The sequence below is a fragment of the Sphaeramia orbicularis genome, chromosome 6 (assembly GCF_902148855.1).
Source record: "Sphaeramia orbicularis chromosome 6, fSphaOr1.1, whole genome shotgun sequence".
NCBI lineage: Eukaryota > Metazoa > Chordata > Actinopteri > Kurtiformes > Apogonidae > Sphaeramia > Sphaeramia orbicularis.
Window position 1 is genome coordinate 31,848,970 of NC_043962.1, and position 12,688 is coordinate 31,861,657.

The 12,688-nt window shown below is 35.9% G+C and overlaps 1 protein-coding gene across 1 annotated transcript in view; it reads right to left on the bottom strand.

Annotated features, from left to right (window-relative positions):
- cadps2 (Ca++-dependent secretion activator 2) overlaps positions 1-12,688 on the bottom strand; it is a 308,305-nt gene that overhangs the window by 6,397 nt on the left and 289,220 nt on the right. The window lies entirely within an intron of this gene.

The window sequence follows — 12,688 nt, forward strand, 5'->3', positions numbered from 1 at the left end:
AACAGGAGGCAGGTTCATTACCCAGCATTCCCTTTAAGTGTATGCAGTGGTTTTAGAGACAGTTACTGACCATGTTTTCTTCAACCTACATTATTAAGACTTAAGTACTGAAGAATAACCACAGTTGTGATAGCCATAGTATTTTTTTTTTTTTTTTTTTACATTATTTGTAAAAACACTGTCACTGTGTAGCAGACAGGGTTTCTGTAAAGCTCACAAAGTAAAATCCTAATGATCACACTGAGGTGTGAAGGTATGAACCTTCTGGAACACTATGATTAAGATTTTTGTTTCAATGCATCCTTGCAGAATATAATAGTAACTTCTAAATGTATAATTAATCTCAATGTACCACTTGAATTTTGATTAGACCTTTAACCCTTGATTAGGGTTTCACTAAACCGGAGACACATTGACCCTGTGTTACTGCAGCGAATAGGATTTAAACCCATTTGAAAGGGTCACATGACTGTAAACTATCAGCTATTTCTACATACTGGAAACTAAAAGCACTGTGGTGAAAATGCTGTTTTTTCATCAAAAATACTTCAACAAAATTTAACAAAATTTGGGCTATTAATAAATAAAAAATAGTCTAAAGTGCTTGATGCTTATTTTCAAGATGCAGTATTTTCTCAAAATGTGAAATTCAATGAATTAATGATAGAATTGTTTTTACTCAAAATGAATGTTAGTCTCAGAGCAAACAGATCTACTTCAAAACACTGTCTGACCATGAAAAAACAGTTACTTTTCATAATCAGTCAAGTGTAAGGTTTATAAATCTGTTATATAAATGTTTGTAAACCTATGTATATATGTAGTAACACTTTATATTCTCAAAATTATGGTTGAGCAGCGCTTTTGCCAATAGTTTTCCAATTCATCCTGCGGATATTTCCAAACAAATGTAAACCTATACTAACAATGTTCTTAATTTGTTAGTTGACCTGACATGAAATAATCAAATTCACTTTCCACAATCCCTGAAAAACACTTAATTTTGTGGTGCCCTGATAGAATTTATGGATACTACTAATACAAGATATAAAGCTGAACACTTCTATTCCACTTCTAACAAACTAACCCCTCAGGGGAAGCAGTAAAAGCAAATAAAGTGTCATTTTAAATCATTATATGACATGCTTTAAAGCACACACAACGTGACCTGAGATCAGCCGACCACATTCGCATAAAGCACTGCCATTCAGCCTCAAGAAAAGACATTGTCAAACAGGTTTGTCAAACAAGGAAAAAAAAGAATAAATATACAGTAAAGAATCTCTCAACTCCAAGTTATTTATTTTATTTATTTTTTTACCAAAGTTCCGACAAAAGAACATAAATAAGCAGGACATTATGCTAATGGTGTCACAGCCGCTCTGTGAACAAGGACAGTTAATCATTCCTTGGTGTGTTTTGGCCTTCACAGAGTTCAGACGATCACACCTCGCTTGCTGACAGCGTCTAAAACACCTCGCTTCAGTCATACCAACCACACCACAACACAAGGTCAAAGGATGTATGGCACCAAAACGGCAAAACTCAAAGAGGGTGAAACATTTATTTATTCAAAGGCAGCAATTTGCTGCACAACTCCTGAATGTTTCACATTGAGGGAAGAGTTCACGGCTCCGCTTTGAACTTCAAACACGAGGAAAAGAAATGGGTTCCGTCTTTGTAATTTTCATTAAATGCTCTTCCTTCACACTTTCCACCACCAGGCCACAGCTACAGGGAAATCAAATGCACCTTTTCTCACCTGAAGAGCAATCCTCACTTACAACAGTATTCACCACTCTGCTGGTAAAATGCACACACCGGGTGGCTTTATTCAGCCACCAGTCAAACAAGAATGCTCAGGGAAATTGCTCTGACACTGTAATTACCTGTAATATTCAGATCTGCTTTAAGAGCTGGCGGCAGACTTAATTTCACACTGACAAGAAATGTAATTAGCTTCCAATTTACGAGAGAAAAACAGTCCAAAGGTGGTTTCATGCACTTGACAAAAGCTAAAACACGTCTGCGATCACTCAGGGTCACGCAAATATTTGAATCTGTCTATTGTGAGAGTAACCCCTGACCTCCTTCACACTATCTCCTTGTAATTATATTAGCATAACCATCCCGTTTTCCACTAAGTCTTTCACTAAGTGTGCAAGAGATGTACTGTATGTTAATGCAAAAAAAACGAAGGTTCAGGTTTAAACACATTTTATTTCCTTTATGTCCTGAGACAATTAACACTGCATGTTTTTAAAAGTCTCACCTCCTGATTCAAGATGTTAAGATATATTAGCAAAGTCATCATTTTTTTTATAGATGACTGCTCACATTTTATGGAAGGAAAGTGTCTCACTTGAATATGTTGAAACCATATTTTTAACTTTCCAATGTGGCTGCTCATTTGAACCCTTTTCATTAAATTAAGAGAGTTTTTCTGCTCACAACTTAGAATAAAATGCCAGTGATTTATCCTTTAAATTAGTTTTTGGCATTAACAATAGCATTAGTGTTGGTAAAGCTAATATGGTGTTTTCCAAGTGCAAAAATCATATAAATTATGAGGATATTAGCATATCATTAACACAAAGGAGCAGCTAAGTATTTTTTGATTAAAACACCAAGTTGTTTTTATGGTATTTAGTATAAAAACACGGCCAAAGTACAGCCTCAGAGAGCTTACTGCATGACTAGATCATAGACCAACATACGATGTGTGGAAAAATGAATATATTATGTTCAGTGAAGAAAAATAAGTATACATAGTGACTACTGCACTGGGTTATAAGTATAAAAAAGGCACATAAAACAGTGTGAGTGAATGTAAGAAAGCAGGTGCTCACTGAGGACAAGGTCAGATGAAGATATAAAGCTTATTCTCTGATGAATATTCTTGGGCTCCTACTGACTACCTCTTTACTTATTATATTTATGGACAGTTTGCTGTTTAGTCATTTAGCTTTTTATCTTCATATTATGTTCAGTGTTTTGCAGCTGTTTGCACTGACCGGTCAAACTGACTTGTACTTTTTGCGCGAACAATCAAGAACAACCCCATGTGATCCAGTAGAAACTGTCAGAACATTTCTTCCATAAGTAGTAGTACAAGATTTGTACAAGTCATTGCAGGTTCTTAAATAGGGCTTGGATGTTAAGTAAAATGCACAGTAATCGATAATTTGGAAATTCTTTTTTTTTTTTCCCTTAACCCATAATCTTTTAAGTCTTTAACCTGTGACACTTTTCTTAACCCAGCCACTGGTGACCAAAACCACTACTAATCTAAACTGTTTAATGCCACTAATCCCATCAATACATGTAAATAATTGTTGTAAAATGTAGTTTTTCATCTTTCATGGTCATCAGATATGACCCATTTGGACGTTCTGAGGCTCTGTAGTGAATATGCAAACACCATCATCTTCTACAACATTGATTCTTAAGTAAAATCCATCGAGTTTGATCAATGACAGTAGATGGAGACACTGGGTTTATGTTGAGTTATTGATACATATTGCCTAAATAGTCACTTTTTCTCTGTTTCTAAAATAATAACCCTCAGCTTTAATCTGAGTTTTATGAACATCTATGTAATCACTGAATTAAATACAGAAAAATGCATTGATTTACACTGAAAAAACACAAAATACAGAGGATAATGGTATAATAAATGATGATCAATCACTTAAGAAATGTTCAATATGGAGAAAAACATATTTTTGAACTGCCACAAAAGTAGCACTGGGTCTTTATGGGTTAAATAAACAAACTGGAATTAAATAAAAAAGTAGTAGTATTTTCTTGAAGTTACTACTTATAAGAATGGGGATTACATGTAAAGGATTGTATGAGTTAAATGTTCTGGACTCTGTCAGTTGGCCACAACATCCTTGACTTTGGAAGCTTCAAATAATTAGTTGGTGGGATTTGTGATAGTTTATTCCTGCCAGAGGTGTCAAAAGTATTCCTATTCATTACTCAGGTAGAAGTATAGATACTAGGGTTTAAAAAGACTTCTGTGGAAGTTGAAGTATCAACTCAAGCTTTTTACTCAAGTAAAACTGTAAAAGTACTGGTTTTTAAAACTACTTAAAGTATAAAAGTAAATGTAAGGAGAAAAAATGCCATTAGGACAAAAGCTTAGGCGGTGCCACAGGGGCCTACAGTGCACTACCCCACCTCCCAAAAACATTTTTCTAAAGGCCATGATGACTATAATGTTCTATTAAAATGTTAATGCTGAAACATTTGGGATGCACTAGTCTACCTGTTTCAGCCGCATATATGCCCATTGAAAATGAACACATTTGAGTCCAATGCAAATGTATTAAAGAACCATATATGTGCACTACTGAGCATTAACATGTGTTTCATGGAGCAGAGGATATGATGACTAGTTGAATATAAGTATTGGAATGGTGCAAAAAGTCAGGTGTGATGGATCACATCCAAACCAATAGGGTGTCGGAATGGTATATGTTTATACTTCTCATCCAACCACAATCAGATTCACTCTATCTGGATGGAGCGATTTATTTGGATAGTTTTATTTTATTTGAACGATGACAAGCTGAAATGAAATAGGAGTAATGAGGCTATTTTGAAAATGTAAGGAGTAGAAGTAAAAAGTCAGCTATAAAATAATTACTCCAGTAAAGTATAGATAGCCAAAATTTCTACTCAAGTAAGGTAACAAAGTATTTGTACTTTGTTACTTGACACCTCTGGTTCCTGCATCATCTGGAACAGGGATATAGACACTCTGAACTGTTTTGTTCATTTGTATTCCAACAAATCACACTCAGCACCTTTGAAAAACAATACCGGAAGAGAAGTTACTTCGGTAGGGAAGTTAAAAGGGTAGTGGAAAAGAAAACACCACATAAAAAAAGTATGTCCTTTCAGCATGTGGCTGCACGTTGGAGGCTGTTGCTCTTTCACGGACTTCAGGACTTTCCAACATACAGATAGCAACAGTTAGATGACTATTTCAGTTCTCTAGTTATTCCAGCTACATCCTGTGAGATAGACTAGTGATGGTTTTATCAGATGTAGACTGTAACCAGCTGCACACCTGCTCTCCCTGTCCTTCAGTGGTAAATCCCTCAATTCCCTCATCATTTTGTCTGTTTTGGGCTTTTGAATTAATATGATATCAACACAGGTCGACACTAACGCAGTACGGGATGGTGTTAGAACCCGATGCTGGATGCCACGCACTGTAACTAGCAAAGAAAGAAGACAAGCTAATTCTGAGCTGTCGTAGAAGCGTGGGGGTCTATGTATACAGGGCTCATTCAGGGATTCTCATTTATGTGTGTGTATAAACCAATGAAATCATGACTATGAATGTTATATTCCATCTGCAAGAGTCCAGTTTGATCTTACACAATGGACTTTTACAGAGACAGACTATTTAAAATGTACCTAAAGTGGTCATATGTAATATTGTTATTCCAAACTCTCAACATCATCATCATCTGTGTCAGAACACACTTAAAACTACCAAAACCACCAATCAGTCAACAGTATGTATCCACTGACTGGATCACTCACTGAACAAGTGGTGCCAGGCACAACAAACCCTGCCCCTCACACATATTGTAGCTTATTTTGGCATCGATCCAGCTGATGTCATCATGACTATGCGTGTGCTGATGTCAGCATATCAGTTGCCTTTATATATGTGCCAAGTTTGAAGTAAAGTTTTAAAAGACATGTGAAATTTCAATCATTATAAGTAAATGGGAAAAAAAAGATGTAAAAAAATTCATAAAAAATGTGAACTTTGACCTATTTTTCCCAAAATGTAGTCACACCTGTTTTGGGTCACTGGCAATATATAAACCCAATTTGGTATGAATTCAACCAATAGTTTTGCTGCTATCGACATGTGAAAATTCGCCCATTATGAGTAAATGGGAAAAAAAAAGATTTAAAAAATTAATAAAAAATTTAAACATTGACCTATTTTTCCCAAAATGTAATGAATTCAACCAATGGTTTTGCTGCTAGAGTGTTAATAAACAAACAAACAAACAAACAAACAAAACAAAACCTAAAACAGTACCCCTGGCCTCCCCTTCAGGGAGTGGGGTAATAAAGTATGGAGTCCTGTGTTTACACACATCTGTATTATGGGATCATCAAATTTTTGTCTTCAACCTAAAACTTGTAGCTACTGCTTTTGCACATTTTCCTCGTGTTGATTACTGTCTTAGTTGATATTTTACGCTATAGCTTTGAATGCGTCAGACTGTGGGTATGAACAGATACAGTTCATTTCTCTATAACCCATTACATTTGGCATTTTTGACACAACTTCAGAGCTCTTTATTCTGAAAATGCACGTGGTACTTTTAGAACATCTCAAAGTACAAATACTACGCATAATCCCTTTGAATGTTGATTAATTTCATTACAACAGCACACAGCGCTGGTTTGACCGCAGTGACATTTACAGATGTTTTTCTACAGTTTTCTTCCTCTTCACTAAGACACACTGTTCTATTATTTCACAAAACAAGACAACCCTTATGTTTTGACACTCTTTCCTTGTCTGATCTGAGAATACAAAGAACCACCACATGATTTTCAAGTCTTCAGCAGAAAAAGATAATTAAAATCAAACCATTAGGAATATTTTCTCACCATTAAACCCCCCCCCCAAAAAAAAACAGTGAATTCTGCATTTTGTATTTTAAAATGAAAGTAAAATAACTATTTTTTTCTTTTAGTACCAAAAGAAAATCAAAACACCCATTTGCTCCATTATCTCCATACTCAGACCAGATCACGCCTCTATGCCTCTTTACAAGTTTCTTCTAATATGGACATATATGAACTTAACCTTGGCTGTATTTATACAACATAACCTTGCCTTTAGTCTTTTTTGGTTAAAGTGTTTTGTAAGGGACATGAATTGTTGTATTATATCGTTCATAGTAGGTTTTCACTGCCTGCCTTCCAGTGTGGACATTTATGAACATAACCTTGCCTGTATCTATACAGTATAGAATAGAACCTTGCCTTTTGTCCTTTTTTTTTTTTGTTAATCTGTAATTTAAGTGACATGAACTACTGTGTGAAGTGTGAGCTGTGTCTATAGAAAACATTTTTTCTTTTATTGTAGTGAATGTGTTACTCTTTTTCTCCTCCTCTACATCTCCACACTGAGCTGACTTTCTGCATGCTAATAAACTCTCTGATGGCCGCCGTGCCCTTAAACATCATGAGGATGTTGGATTGCTGGCTAATTTTAGCTGCTGCTGTGATGATTTTTTTCTCATTTTCTCCCTCTCTCTACCTGCTCACTGAAACATTAATATGAGATTCTGAGAGACGAGTTGCCTCCGAACAGCTAATCATCTGCCCGACGGCTGCCTCGCGCACGTTAACTGACGTGGAAATTGAGTACGAAGATGCTCCTTAATTGAGCTGATTAGTGGCCGAGAGTGGAGACAGATGAAGGGAATATGCAGCGGAGTGGGGAAGGGGGTAGACAGTATCTCTGACAGACCTAATGTGTCCTGTCAGAAACATTATCGACATCATGAGTGGAGAGTGGCGGAGTAATCTACTGGTGGCACAATAATGACTTGCAATTGAGTCTTTGACTAAACATCCACATGATTTGTTACAATAGTCCTACAACCATTGTGTCATTGTTCTTTCTGTTTTTTTGTTTTTTTTTTTACTGCTTGACACTTTTCTTTTCCTTTTATTATTCGTGGATCTACTCATATTCCGTAAAATTTCAAAATAATGATTTCTTTGCCGTACGCAACAAGGTTAATTTTGTTAAAGCTTTAACCCAAAAAGACCCAAACAGCCACTTGCAACCAAAATCATCCACTGATCTAAAATGTTCAATGCCAGCTGATCCACTAATAAACGTTTCTTCTTTAAGTAGTAGTATAAGATTTGTACAAGTCATTGCAGCTTCTTGAACAGGGCTTGGTTATAAAGTAAAATGCACAGTTTATCGACAATTTAGAAATGTTATTTTTTTCCCCTTAACCCATAAAGACCTAAACAGCCACCTGCAACCAAAATCATCCACTGATCTAAACTGTTTAATACCTGTTGATCCATTAATCCTATCAATACATGAAAATAATTGGTGTAAAATGCAGTTTGTCATCTTTTCATGGTCATCAGATATGATGCATTTGGATGTTCAGAGGCTCTGTGTAGTTACCATGGAAACACCATCATCTTCTACAACATTAATTCACCAGTAAAATCCACGGAGTTGGATCAATGACAGTGGATGGAAACATTTGTTTTAAGTTCAGTTATTGATATATTTGCTGAAAAAGTCACTTTTTCTTCAGTTTTCTCTGTTTCTGATTTAATATAATTTACTCTGAGGTTTTATGAAAATCTACATATACAATGATTGCAATACACACTTGTGATCACGAATGCACATGCAAGTACAAGTGCTCAGTTATGCAGCTTGTTTTTATGTTATTTTGTTTCTCTTTTTCTCTGTTTTGTCTTGTTCGTAGTTATCTAGTTTTGTCAATGGGGATCTGTTTTAGTATGTCTGTCCTTGTACATAAATGTAAAAAAAAAACACTGTTAGAAAAAAACACTCCAAAACTACATGATCAGTGAATTAAATCTGGAAAATACAGGATTTTTACAGAAAATTTAGCAAAATACAGAGGATAATATAATAATAAATTGTGATAAGTCACTTAACAAAGGGTAAATCTACAGAAATATTCATTTGGGAACTACCATAAAAATAGCACTGGGCCTTTATGGGTTAAGGATTATTTTTGAGAAAATAAATGTGGTCCTAAATTGATTGATTGATTTTTTATTTCCAAACCAGTAAGCAGTAAAATGAAAAATAATGACACTAAAAATCAAAGTGAAAAAATATTCTGATAAATGTGTGTCATTAAATCTTCCTTTCCTATCCTCTGCATATGTGTAAATCAGAGTGAAAAAGTAAAAAAGTGGACTCTAGAATCTGATTAAATTATGCTTTGTGGTGTCTTTCAGGTTTGTCAGCTTCTTCATCAGGGCGATTTAGCTCCTAATGTGAAGACGATGAAGGTGTATGTGCGTCTTATCCACATAAAGACGTTCCCTGGTGAGTACTTGTACACAAATAGACGGAGGGACGCATGTGAGCATGCACACGCAAGGCAAGGAAAAAAAAAAACACTTGGCAAGACCATGACCGTTTACAGCTGTGCTCATTGCCACATTGCCTCTTTCTTCTTTGCGTCTCTGTATCCAAAAAACCTTTTGTTTAAAGAAAAGGCTGTAAATGAATTTGACACGCTCAGATGCACAAACGAGACGATCGCATACCCATAATGCAACTGGCAGGAGGCCTGACACTGCTGTATGAACACAGCATTTACTTTCTTTGTTTGGCGCTAAATGTGTGTTCAGGTGTGTGTGATTCACGTTACAGGGCCCCATCGTCACCTCCTTCTCGGTGCATGACTGGGGGCTTCTGAGATCCATTAGACTTATTCTGCCCCTCCACCCCCTCCTTTAAACACACACACACAAAGAAACACACACCTCCACAAATCGAGCTGCAGCCACAACACTCTGAACCCTCAGAGGAGGCGGCGGGCGGCAGAAATCCATCGCCCGGCTTCGTGCTGTTAATGTGGACGAAGGTCTGAGCCGCCATGCCTGCTACATCGACTCAAGGCGGCGAGCTGAGGCATGTTCAGCAACTCGCCACTAAAATATTCCCATAATGAATAATCCTGAATCCTGGAGGGGGGTGGATGGTCGAGGAAACTGACAGCGTGGGATGGATGGAGGGGTGTTTTTGGCTCCCACAGAGCGAGCCTAAGACTCTTGGTGTTTCCTAAGTGATAAACAGGTCAACAGAAGCAGCCAGTGTTTTCATCCTTCGCAGTAACCTGCTGCTGCAAACCCACAGTAGAAACAACTGACAGTGTGGGGTATATTTTGGAAGATTTCAGTGATTTCATGCACTCTTGTAAATATTCAAATGTGTATTCAGAAAGTAGATTATTTACTAAACTAATTTAATTTACTTTCAGAACAAATATCCACTAAACAGCTAGTTCAAATTCCTTCTATTGATCTGGTGTTAACTTGTTGTTGGTAAAATTTAACCCATAAAGACCCAAACAGCCACTGGTGACCAAAACCATGTATTGATCTAAACTGTTGAATACCACTAATCCAACCAATACATGTAAATAATTGGTGTAAAATACAGTTTGTCGCTTTTTCATGGTCATCAGATATGACCCATTTGGACGTTCAGAGGCTTCGTAGTAAAAATGGAAACACCGTCATCTTCTACAACATTGATTCACCAATAAAACCGACGGAGTTTGATCAATGACAGTGGATGGAGACACTTGCTTTTATGTTCAGTTATGGATATATTTGCTGAAAAAGTCACTTTTTCTTCAGTTTTCTCTGTTTTTGATTTCATAGAATTTACTCTGAGGTTTTATGAAAATCTACATATGCAATGACTGCAATACAGGGTGGGGAAGCAAAATTTACAATGAACATTTAGTTGTTTTTTCTCAGCAGGCACTACATCAATTGTTTTGAAACCAAACATATATTGATGTCATAATCATACCTAACACTATTATCCATACCTTTTCAGAAACTTTGCCCATATGAGTAATCAGGAAAGCAAACGTCAAAGAGTGTGTGATTTGCTGAATGCACTCGTCACACCAAAGGAGATTTCAAAAATAGTTGGAGTGTCCATAAAGACTGTTTATAATGTAAAGAAGAGAATGACTATGAGCAAAACTATTACGAGAAAGTCTGGAAGATACTATTAAAGAAGAATGGGAGAAGTTGTCACCCGAATATTTGAGGAACATTTGCGCAAGTTTCAGGAAGCGTGTGAAGGCAGTTATTGAGAAAGAAGGAGGACACATAGAATAAAAACATTTTCTATTATGTAAATTTTCTTGTGGTAAATAAATTCTCATGAATTTCAATAAACTAACTGATTATACACTGTCTTTCAATCCCTGCCTCAAAATATTGTAAATTTTGCTTCCCCACCCTGTACACACCTGTGATCACGAACAGACATGCAAGTACAACTCAATTATGCTGCTTGTTTTTATGTTTTGTTTTTTTTTCTGTGCTTTGTCTTGTTTGAAGTTGTTGTCTAGTTTTGTCAGTGGGGATCTGTTTTAGTATGTCTGTCCTTGTGCATGAATGGAAATAAAAAGTATGTTAATATGTAATTAATGATATATTTTGTTGAAAAATTCACTTTTTCTTCAGTTTTCACTGTTTCTAATACAATAAAACACAACTTAAATCTGAGCTTTTATGAACATCTACAGTATATGATCAGAAAATTAAATACAGGAAAATAAATAGTTTATACTGAAAAAACACAAAATACAGAGGACAAAAAAATAAATGGTGATAAATCAATTAAGAATGATTAAATAGATACAAAAATTCATTTGGGAACTGATACAGAAGCACTGGGTCTTTATGGGTTAACGAGTCGCTCTATATAAATGAATGATGCTATTCTGAGAGCTGTCTTTACCAAATAGTCAGCTCTAAAAGTGTGTTTGTTCACACCTAGCATAAAAATGTATCCCCAGAGATCTCCCTTCCTGACTCCATTCCTTAATAAATGAGTACATAAAATAGTCTAAAACTCACTCAAAGCTCATTTTCTTCTGTGGATGAAAGACACATTGTCAAGTTTAACAGAAAGACAGTAATTTCTTTTTTTCGTTTTTGCAAATTCATAACGAATAAATTGCAAGAAGTGTAATAAATTAATGAAGGGATGTATTCTTAACAAACTAGGAAGAAGAAACAAATAAATCCACTGTCCTGTTATTTAGTTGAAATTGAAGACACTTTAAAGGTTAATGTGAAAACTGTGACCATCCCTTTTTATTGGCGCCCGTGTATGACATTCACTTTAGTGCCTAAAACCTTCTACATTATGTGAACTGTGAATACTCTTTTTCTCCACAGTAAAAAGTTATGGAGTATCGTTCTAATGCACTCAGGTAGCACTACACCTACTCACAACATACCTTATATCACTTTAATGCCATCCATTGGTGGGTGAATGCATATATACTTTCACTTACACTAAGGACGTCACATAAATAGTCCTTCAATGTGGCCCACCATGCATTTGTATCCTCACTGATGAAACAATGAAGACATGCTGTATTTCTCCTCAGACTCCACTTTTCAAAACCAAAGCTTCACACAGTGTTTTCAGATGTTGATAAATGCTCTACAGCAGAGGAAAATCTCCGTTGCTTTGCTCTCCATACCAGGTTGGAACAACCACAAAGAATTTAAATACTTTCCCTGAAATTCTTCCTGTCCTCAATGAACCTGATCCTTTCTTAATCATACACAGAATGTTAGATGCCACATCTGTGTTAATGAAATCGCAGCAGCAACTTCTCTCCTTTTGAATTTTGATGGCAAGTTCCCATTATTTAAGATCTGACTCAAGGAATTGGCTAATACAAAAATATCTTTGCTTTTCAAGAACAGAATCACAATGCTTCTCAGATTTGGTTATCTGTTTTTTTCCCTCTGTGTGCTATCTGAGAATTGACTCATTGGTCATATCTTTTGTTTTGTTTGTATCATTATTTTGCATCAACACCTTTGTCATAGAACGCTACTCTGAGCAGAA